The sequence below is a fragment of the Mycetomoellerius zeteki genome, unplaced genomic scaffold (genome assembly GCF_001594055.1).
Source record: "Mycetomoellerius zeteki isolate Tzet28-1 unplaced genomic scaffold, Tzet1.0 scaffold316, whole genome shotgun sequence".
Classification (NCBI taxonomy): Eukaryota; Metazoa; Arthropoda; class Insecta; order Hymenoptera; family Formicidae; genus Mycetomoellerius; species Mycetomoellerius zeteki.
In genome coordinates, this window is record NW_017257301.1 from 418,157 (window position 1) to 424,420 (window position 6,264).

Consider the following 6,264-nt stretch of genomic DNA (forward strand, 5'->3'; position numbering starts at 1 on the left):
CAGACGATCTCACATCCGGCCGCCTCTTTCCGCATTAGAGAACTTAATTGCACCACAAGCAGATCGAGAGAAATGCTGGACGTGAACTCGTTCTGTGGTACTCGTGCGGAATCGCGTATTGTCTCCCGACCAACCCTTCAAGCTCGCTTCGTCGCCCATACGCCTCGTCAGTGAGGCACCCCGTACCACCCGTCCCACGTGTGCGCCATCCACGGTAACGAACCATCTCGCCATCACCATCACCGACTAGCACCAGTACCAGCACCAGCACCAGCAATGACCGGCTTTACCTCTCACGCGCGCGACAGTAACGTCGTTGTGTGAAAGCCGCTCCTGATCATTCGCGCGTGCTATATTATTTTTACCTCGGCAACTAGAGCGGCGAAACACGTAGCGTTATCAAACAACGGCTTTGTCTAACTTTAATTGAAAATATTGGAATAAATTTTCCAATAGACGTTGCCGATGAAACCACCGCCACCGTCGCTACCGCTACCGTTGCCACCAAGCGCATAGCCACCCACCCGACACAGGGTGAATGGATGACTGAATCGCGCGAAGGGATAGGGAATATACGAGGGGAGAGAACGGGGATTCCATTGGCACCGCACACTGAGAGATGGTTAGGTAAATAGCCGTTTTGCGAGACAAGTTTATATATGACGCGGAATTGTTGTTCAAAAACGAAACCAGTAGCCAGTCAACCATTTTCGGCCCGATTGATGTCGTGCTGATGCCCGCACCTTCGTTCGAATGCAGCAGGTAGATCATAACGGAATCACCGATGCCATAAATGAAATGCACACGTATGTGAGCCATGCATGAGCATCGGTCGCGGTGACCACCGTCGCGTGCTAATGTGTGCGTGTCGGGATAAACGATGAAATCGGTCAGACCGCGAGCGAGCGACGCTGACGCCTGTTAACGATTAATACACGTCCCCGCGTATGTCGCCAAGATCTGGTCGTTATCCAGGAAAGGTTGCAGCTATTTTTCATGGACTCTCAGCTGGACAGGCAGCCGCGTCTGTTGGCGATTTAATCTAACTGATGATAAGCGTCTGTTGTGCAAAATGTCAATCCGTATGGTGAGGAATATAATTTATATCACAAAATAGCGTATGAAATTTGTGAAATTTTAGAATAATTATAATATTATGTTATATTTAATAATAATAATTGTAATATTTTATAAATACTACAATATCTTTAATAAACTAAATTGTTATTTAGTTTTTATTAAACTAAATTGTTATTTTTATTAAACGATGATGAATGAAATTTAACAGCAAAAGTAAAATTCTTTAATTAAATGTCGATGAAAAAATTCTTCTCTGATCAAAAACTAAAAAATGATCAATGAGAAGCTAAAGATAATAATCAATTATCAAGATAAAAATATTAAAGAAAATTACTTAATTAAAAATTATAAGAGCATTTTCTATCTAATTATAAAATCAATATGCTGAATGAAGAAATAAAATCAATCACCAATCATCAATTATTCGACACAGGTGACAGAGATTTAGCGACGGGTTGCAGCAGGCAAAATGACAGACTGGAGGGCAGACCGGAAGCGAGTTCACCGCTCATTTGCGTCAGGATGAAGCCATGCCCTCAGCCCTGACTTCTGCGCCTCCCCGATTTTCTCCCGTCTGTCTCTTCTTCCCTTCCGAGCCCTCATCCCTGCTGCGTGCCCCCGCCGTAAACCAGTCTCGTTGGATGCCTGGGGCCCATCGCCGCCGACGGTCTCTTCTTCCCGGGGGCGGGGCCAGGCAGAACCGGAAGTGCCCGGATATGAGTTTCCGGCACGGACAATTTGCAACGCGAAATTGAATGATCGACTCCGATAACCGTCCCGGGGCTGTTCCTATCTAGCAGTTGACTACGCGTATTCGAGGACGGCGTCGGCACCGTTATGTCGAAAACGAATCGCCGGGCCGCTTCGCCATTAGTACGATTCGTTATCGTCATTACCGGCATCGACGTTGCGCGCCGGATCGTTCCGGGAGAGGACGAAAGAGAGCGTGTGGCCGACGATGATTGTTGTAGTCGCGGTCTGCGGACGTAGACGCAGAGGTCATCTTGTCATCAGTTACATTTCAACTTGGACTGGATTAAGCATTAATAATAATAAAATAACATTTACAGGAAGAACAATTTTGCTGAAAAATTTAGCTATATAGATACAGATTTGAAAATAATTTTTTCATAAGAAATTTTTACATTTTAACAATTACTTACATTTTCATTATCCAATTATTTTATAATAACAATCTAACAAAATTATTTTGAAATCTGTATCTAGCTAAATTTTTAAATACTTCAGCAAAACTGATCTTTCTGTGCAGCTAAAAATAATTCGAGAAATAAACTTAGATCACGACTACGTTCGATTTTAACTCATCGAACCAGTTAATTCTTGCTTCTTGATATTTATATCCATCAAATCAGCGTGATTATTAATATTGTTGTTATCCACGTTTAACAGAAGGGCTTGCAGCAATAACGATTAACTACATTACGCCTCGCAAACCGGTCACGCTTCAGGCAAAGTCAACCTGCGTGTCATCGGCGGCGCGTTCAGCATGATACAATCGATAATGGCGATTAATAATACGGATATCGCGATTATAATTAGCAGAATCATACGCGTGGCGAGATGGGAGGGGACTTGTCGTTTAGCGCGACAATAAATTTTCGCCGTTATCCGCGTCAACGATTTGATCGACGTAAATTTCGTCGCAATTAAACGCGCTGCGCGAAACCGCATTTTGACCGAGATGTCTCTATATATTCAACAATCGCATCGTTTTGTAATATTTCAGCTCGAGGGAGGCCAGAACGAAACGAAACGTGGACGCAGATGGTAATAGCTTACTTCGATATATGTACATACTGCGTAACACTTTTCAACGTGAAGCGCCCACAATTTCCACATGATTAAAGTGACTGCAATTTGCATTCAAAAATTTTTTTATAACTAGTTAAAAAACTAGAAAGATTCTAATTCAAAATTAAAACATTTTTCTCTGTAATATTTCTCGTTACTATGAATCTTTTGTAAACCAAGACTTCATATAATTACCGCAATCATTATTTTATTTATTCCTAATAATTGTTGTAATTGTTGTGAAAACCATACTTGACTTCCCGATAGCCGAATTTTTCGGTGTTGCATCGAGCAACAATGTTTCTAGGAAGCAAGCAAGTGGATAAAAGAAACCTTATCTCTGTATCTCTCTGTCTCTCTCTCTTTCACAAAGGGACATTCTCGCAGCGAGCTTTTGTGTGATTCGTATCATCAGTGGTAGTTGGTAGCTGCCTGCAGCTTGCAACGCCATTACTGCCTTGCCTTGCTGGCGACAGAACTGAACTCGAGTGGCACATTACGACTGTTTCTGTCGACTGACGCACCGATAGCGTCACCAGTTTCCACGATTCGTTCAACATAATTCAAACAAAAGTTCTCGAAGTTACGGCCGTTGTGTACTGCAGTCGGCGTCATATGTACCTACGTCGAATCAATGCGCTCGGAATTACAATCCAACGAGGTGAAGGTAAAAGGAAGAGACGCGGACGACAAAGATGTTGCTTCAAAGTGATGCTTTAACGTCATCAAAGTTATATAAGCTTTATCTATCTTCTTGATTATGCCTTATACACAAAAATTTGTGAGATGTTACGCTTATCGATCATTCCGATTTTCGATAGGGAAGATAGATATTAGGTTGGAACAAAAGTAACGCTATAACAAACTTCAAATTCAAGCAGCTATAACTTCATTAAAAATAAATAAAATTTAAATTTAATAAAAGAGTTTTAAAGCTAATTAGATTTCTACTTTCGAACGTTACTATGTTTCTCGAATTTCTGTGTTTGGTTATTTTTACATATAAAAAACTACGAGCTGGGGATTTCTCACTTTGTGGATCTGTGACGTGTCCAAGAAAGATTTGCAAATACTTTTGACTTTTTAACGTAAAAGCTTGAACTTTTCTATAAAATCGTTTTAAAAATATTCCTAAAAGCTTTTTTTTATTATAAATTCTTATCCGGATTAAATAAAATTAGCATTTTAATTTTGATTGCTTATAATTCCATTAAAAATCACCGTGGTATGAACAATTTAAAAAAAAAAACAGATTCTTGAAGCTGAAACTTTGCTTTATCGAAAGGTATAACAGGCAATTTTTTTAAAAAACATGTAAACATGATACAAATGAAGCAGCACTATGAACTTTTATTCCAGTACAATATATTGTTACGTACGAAAATATATCTATAAAATTGCGCAATGTATTATATATTAAATAATTTTCAGAACTTATTATTGCTGTTGTTATATTTTTATTGTGATTGTAAAAGAAAAATTATTCACCTTTACCTATCTCACACTGATAAAAATCAGTTATAATCGATACGTCTATCAATATTGGAGTGCACGTTCTTGTTCTATAGATCAAGAATTTAATTTCCTTTTCTAGCCGCATGTTAAGTCGGTAACAAACTGTTTTCGATCCATTTGAACATGTTCAACGCGAAACAAATGTGAAGAGAGAAAGAGAGAGATCGATCAATCACTTCTCGCGTGGAGAAGAGGGTGAAGAGCACAACGGTGCGAATGAATTCTTGGATCTCTAGCGACCTTTTTGCCCTCGTTTCACGCGAAGAGAAGGCAGAGAGATTGACTCGAGCAGAATCGCTTTCTTATAGACGATTAAGCGAGAGGGTGGGCGGCGTTTTGCTACCACCGTAAGAAAGAAAGTTCTGCGCGTCAGCCTGCTAAAAATTCAAACGCGCGAATTTCCTCAGGAATAAATTTCCAAGTTTCCCGGCCGAGAACAGTCGAGCAAATACATCGTGCCGAGCTTACCCAGCGCCGTGCAGCCAGCCAGCGCGCGGTCCAACTGGAAAGTTTGGCGCATTGTCGGCGAATAAACGGAAACGATTGTTGTGCGCGACGCTCGCGGAAGGATGGAGGGCTGAAACTTTGCGGACGCGCGATGCGCATTTATATAATACTCGCGATTGGCAACGAATGCGTCTCATCATGCGGGGTGACGTAAGTCAAAATAGCGTGGGAGGCGCGAAATAAAAAGGCATTTTAACAGAATAACTCATTCAGAAAAAGAGAACACGGGAACCGTATACCATGAAGTATCGAGATACTTCGTTAAACATTACAGAGAATAACAACAGGGAAAAATTGTTGTTCTCATCCTTATGAGATATAAAGCATTCTTGAACAATGACATGTATTTAAGGGAATTAAACGCATATAGTAAATAGCAGTGAGAAAAAATATATATACTAAATTTTAATAAATATTTATTTGAATAGTACCAACTAAATATTTACTTACAGTAAATAAATATTTATTCAATAAAAAGAATTGATAAATCAAATTAATGTTCTTGTATCAAATAAATATATACTTGCATTTAGTAAATATTTAGTAAATATTCTCATTTTTTTAATAAGAATTTAATGGCGCGCGCAAAGCGCGCGCTTCTTATGTTCTAGTTTAGTAAAATTTAGTACATATTTTCAGTGCGGTACATGTGACACGATACGAAGAAGGTGTCTCGATTGATATACAAGTCTGATAATAATGTTATTTTCTTTACAAAATTATTCTTATAAATATCTAAAGATAATAAGGAACGTAGAAATTTCTCGAAAAGATAGAAGTCTTATTGAAACTAATAGCTGCCTTTAACAATAAACATTTAATAAAAACAATATCTCAAGTGTTGTAATAAATATTGAAAATTATAATTGCAAAATAAAAATTTGGTTAAAGGAATATCAAAGTAATTTGTCGCGGGATTACAATCAGATACATGTGAATACAAGCGGAAACATTCCACCACTTGGTCAATAATAGATTGGACGTGCTTTGCGCGAAATTGCTTGTCGTAGTCGGAAAAGCTATACCAGTTATAACCACAGTCTTAACCACAAAATATCAATTGCTCCGAATCAAATCACTATATAACGACATTGATGGACTTCCACGTATGCACCTCCCACTTGTAGCACGTCCCCATTCTCTCTGTATACTTTCGCTATATTCGTAACGAAGAAACACTGAAGTCAATTTACGCTAATCCTTTATGTCCATGATTTAGAGAATGAAAGTGCCAAGAATACCAGGGTGACGTAAAGGTTTCTGGGACAAAGTTTTATGTGTTCATTAAATCATTACATAGATAAAAAAACTGACGTTATTTGTCGCTAATAATAGCGTAACTACTAGGTT